We start from the raw sequence: 4,645 nt of genomic DNA, 5'->3' as shown, positions 1-4,645 counted from the left end.
TTTGAGTGGATATTTGTTTAGAATGAATATTTCTTGTTGATGAATTGAACCTTTTATCATTATGTAATGTCCTTTTGTTTCTTTTTTAATTTTTGATAGTTTAAAGGTTGTTTTGTCTGATATTAAGATCATGACTTCTGTCTTCTTTTGAGATCTATTTGCCTGGAAACTCATTTTCTATCCTTTAACTTTGAATCTGTGTGCATCTCTTGTGGAGAGATGTGTTTCCTGAATGCAGCAAATAATTGGGTCATGGTTTCTTATCCAGCTTGCCATTCTATGTCTTTTCAGGGGTGCATTTAATACATTCACATTCAAGCTATTATTGAAGTGTGACAATTTATCCATGTCATGAGGTTCTTAAAAAGTTTTTTTTTTTTTTTGGTTTTTTTACTTGTTTTGCATTGGCTTTGGGGTTGATATATGTTTGTGTTTTCAAATTTGTTGTTGCACTGTATTCTCTGTTGACTCTGTGCTCTGCTGTTTTCTTGGGAATTGTGTGGTCATTCTTTTTTTTCTTTCTTTCTTCTGTGCTTAATACCTTTTTAAGTGTCTCCTGTAGAGCTGATCTGGAAACTGCATAATTTCTAAGGGATTGAATGTCTTGGAAGGATTTTAATCCTCCATCACTGATGAAGCTGAGCTTGGCTGGGTAGGAAATTCTTGGTTGGGATTGTTTATCCTTGAGGACTTGAATATTGGGCTCCCATCCCTTCCTGCTTGTAGTATTTCTGTTGCTAGGTCTGCTGCTATTCTGATTGGTTTTCCCTGTAGGTAGTATGACCTTTCTGTCTGCTGCCTTTGTGCCTACTTTGTTTAGGCAAATTTCTATGTGTCTAGGAGTTGGTCTTCTCATATGATGTCTTTTTGGGGTTCTCTGTATCTCTTGTGTTTGGTTGGTCACATCTCTGGTGAAATGGGGAAAGTTTTCTTTGATTACTTCCTGAAATACTTGCTCTAAAGTGTTCTCCATTTCCATTTCTTCTTCTGGGATACCAATCAGGCATAGGTTTGGTCTTTTCATATAATTGCATATCTCTTGTAGGCTCTGTTCTTTCTTTCTAAGTTTTATTTCTATGTTTTTACAGATCAAGTTAATTCCTTGTTCTGATCTTCAAGTTCTGAGAGTCTTTCTTTGGCTAGATTAATCCTACTTTCCATGCTTGTCATTTTGTTATTTATGTCCTGGATAAAAAATTTTATTGCCAAAATCTCTGTTACAAGCCTTTGTGTATTGCATCTTGTCTTTTTCAGTCTTATTTGCTCTTTCCATCCATTCCCTAACCTCTGTTGCTTTCTGGGACTAGTGCTTTCTTGGTGACTTCTAGTGTTTGAACTCTGATTTTTTAGTAGTTTTCTCTTTGTTACACTTGAAATTACCTGTGGTGTTGGTTTGGTTTTTCCTCATTTGTGACAGATCTCTTGCTTTTTTCTTTAGTTCTGTTTTTCAGTGTCTGGGAGAGGTTTTCCCTTCTGATGTTTGCTCAACCCTCTATTCTTTCCTGATCTGTGCTCTGTATTTGTTCTATTTTGAAACAGGACTGTGCATGGAAAGCTTTGCTGTCTCTCGAAGTTTTGAATGTTGAATAAGGTAGGGGATGGGGAGCTAGTGTTTAGAAACTACTTGCAAATTACAGTGTTCACTGGTTGTGGTATGTGTTTTCTGAGACCCACTCCCCGCCACCACTCTTTTGATGATCAATGGTACATCTGTTTACCCCCTGAGTCCAAGATACAAACACAGCAATGAGGAGCACAGAGAAAAAGAGAATGAAATAGGATGGAGAAGAATTTTTTTAAAAAGAAAAAAAACAGAAAAATGAAAGAATAAACCAAAGTAAAAAGCAATTGTACACACAAACACAGACATACACAGACATCCCAAAATTAACGGGAAGAACAACAAAGTGAAACAAAACCAACAACAACAACAAATAAACATGAAAACTAAGCACACACAAACACATCTAGCACAAAATGAATGGAGAAGAAAAACAGAAAGATCAGAAAAAAAAATAAAAAAAACCTAAAGGAATTCAGATTGAGCCCTCACACATGTATTGACACACACCTTAATCTAAAAACAATAAAAATAAACAAAGAGAACAAAAAAGCAAAAACAAACCAACAACAACAAAAAAACTGAAAGACAAACATTCAATCATTCACATACACACATAATCTGAAAACAAAATAAAAAAAGAAGAAAAGGAAAAGAAAAAAAGAAGAAAACAGGGAGTGGATACAGATCAAACCCTCACAACACATTAATGCATAAAGGAAAAATATTTTAAAAACAGATGAATTAGCAAACAGGCAAAAAATAAAAAAAAATTATTTAAGAATTAAAAATTTAAAAAAGGAAATAAATACTCCTGCCCTCTTGTGGCAGGCTCTGTAATTGTTCCTCTTCTCTGCTCTTTCTTACAGAGCTTCCACCTCTTTCACTCTCTCCCCAGTGTCTGGAGCAAGGAAGGAAGAGGGGCAGTGGTAGTGGGTGGGGCTGCAGTCCTCCCCTCCTACTCTTGTATGGTCAGGGAGATCTCCTCCACTGGAGAGGTGTGGAATTTTCTCTTCCCCATGTGTATACTTGCGGGGGATGCCCCAGCCAGGCCTATCCTGGAATGGAGTTCTATTGTGACTGATGTCCAGGCTCTGCCTGGGTTTGTCCCTCTCAGTCGTGGCCCAGCTGTGAGGGTCTGACATTCAGAGAATTGCTGGGGAGGAGGGGGTTTGGGTCAGCCCTGGACTCACCACTGATTTCTTTGGAGGTCTTCCTCATCCTTCTTTGGCCACATCCTTTGTCCCTTGGCTGGATCAGGGTAGGGGATGGGATGCCTTGGACTCAGCATTCATCAGGTCCTGCTGAAGTTTGTGTTTTCAGGATATTCCCTCTGGGTCATAATCAATCCCTGAGTAGTTGATCTGCCAGTCTCTGAAATTGGGTCTGCTGCTCTGTGGTGAGCAAGTTGAAGCACTTTCCTGCCCTGCCTTCAAGCTGGTAGTGGGGTGTTTCTCTTGTCCTCTCTGGTGGGACTCTACCTCTGGGCTCCCTCTTCAGACCCTGCTACCAGTGTCCAGCAAGATGCTCAAGTGGTGAGGCAAAGACTGGAGCCAGCAGTCTCTCCTGCTGCAGTGGTGAGGCTCAGAGCCTGGAGCCAGTAGTCTCTCCCTACTGCTTCTTCTCAGTAATACTTTTGTCTGTTTAAAAACATGACACTCAGCTTCTGCAACCTGGGAAGTGCTAGGAACCAAGCAAAGAAGTTGCAGCACCAGCTGCTGTAACAGGAAGGCCGGGGCCACTTCCTTATGTGCCCCCACTTAGTCGGTCTCTTCCAGAATTTTCTTCCCAGAAAGGGTTTTGTTGATTAAAAAAAATGGCACTCAGCTTCTGCATACCGGGAATCTCTAGGGTCCAACCCGAGCAGCTGCAGCACCAACTGCAGCACCAGGAGAACCCTTGCTGCTGGCTCCCAAGCACTCACTCAGTAAGTCATTCACATACCCACTTATTCATCAGCACCTACACAAAAATTTTCATACACTCACTCACTCACACTGGGACTTACATAGTCCTACTGACTCTGCTGCCATCTTCCCTGAAAACCATAAAAAATAGTTTTGAGTGAATAAATAAATGGCAAATATCAAGTAAAATTCAAGGAAACTGTTATGGCCTAGATGCTTATCTTCTCCCAAATTCACATGTTGAAACTTAATAACCAGTGTGATACAGTAAAAGATGGGCCTTTGGAAGATGATGAGGTAATGAGGCTGGAGTTCTCATCAGTGAAATTTGTGACCTATAAAAGAGACCCAGAGAGCTGCCTTGCCCTTTCTACCATTTGAGGACACAACTAAAAGGCACTACCTAGAACCAGAAAGGGAGCCCGCATCAGACATGAAATCTGCTGGCTCCTTGATTTTGGACTTCCTATCCTCCAGAATGATGAGAAATAAATTTCTGTTGTTTATAAGCTACCCAGTTTATGGTATTTTGCCAGAAAACCTTGAATGAACTAATGCAGAAACCAATCCACATTGGTAGCTGTGATTTTGTGTTGCAAACATAAAAGTCAATTTTAAGCTCTTAAACTCATTCTTTGTGTAGTGGATCGAAATTTGTAAATTTCATTCATGGTGTCCAAAAGAGCACCTTGATCTCTAGGTGTTCTGGCACCCATAGATGCTTTAGGACCACTGCTGCCATTATTATTACTATTATTATTATTATTATTTCTCATCCCTTTTCTTGGACTTTTTTGTACTGATCCTTGCTTTGGTGACCCATTTCTTTTTCTTTTCTTCCCACACTCCTTCCCTTTTTTCCCCCACTGGCAAGGATGAAGAACAAATGGTGACCTATTTCCAATGGACCTCACATTAATGGACTTTTGGGTAAATTGTACAAAAGAACAAAATCCTTCTGGAGCCTATTACTGATTCAAAAGTAATGAGATTCTCAAGAACCAATAAAATAGCACTGTGGAAGATGTATTTTGGGGATAGAGAAAGGCTTCTGATCTCCCTTATTATAATATCATATTGGTAACTCTTTCTGGACTGCCCAAAGTTGACTAGAAGTGAGTGTGTGTGTGTGTGTGTGTGTGTGTGTGTGTGTGTGTGTGTGTGTGTTTGTAGTGAC

This window comes from Carlito syrichta, unplaced genomic scaffold, assembly GCF_000164805.1.
Source record: "Carlito syrichta isolate Samal-C Ts95f unplaced genomic scaffold, Tarsius_syrichta-2.0.1 Scaffold315101, whole genome shotgun sequence".
Lineage (NCBI taxonomy): Eukaryota > Metazoa > Chordata > Mammalia > Primates > Tarsiidae > Carlito > Carlito syrichta.
This window is presented reverse-complemented; position numbering follows the sequence as displayed.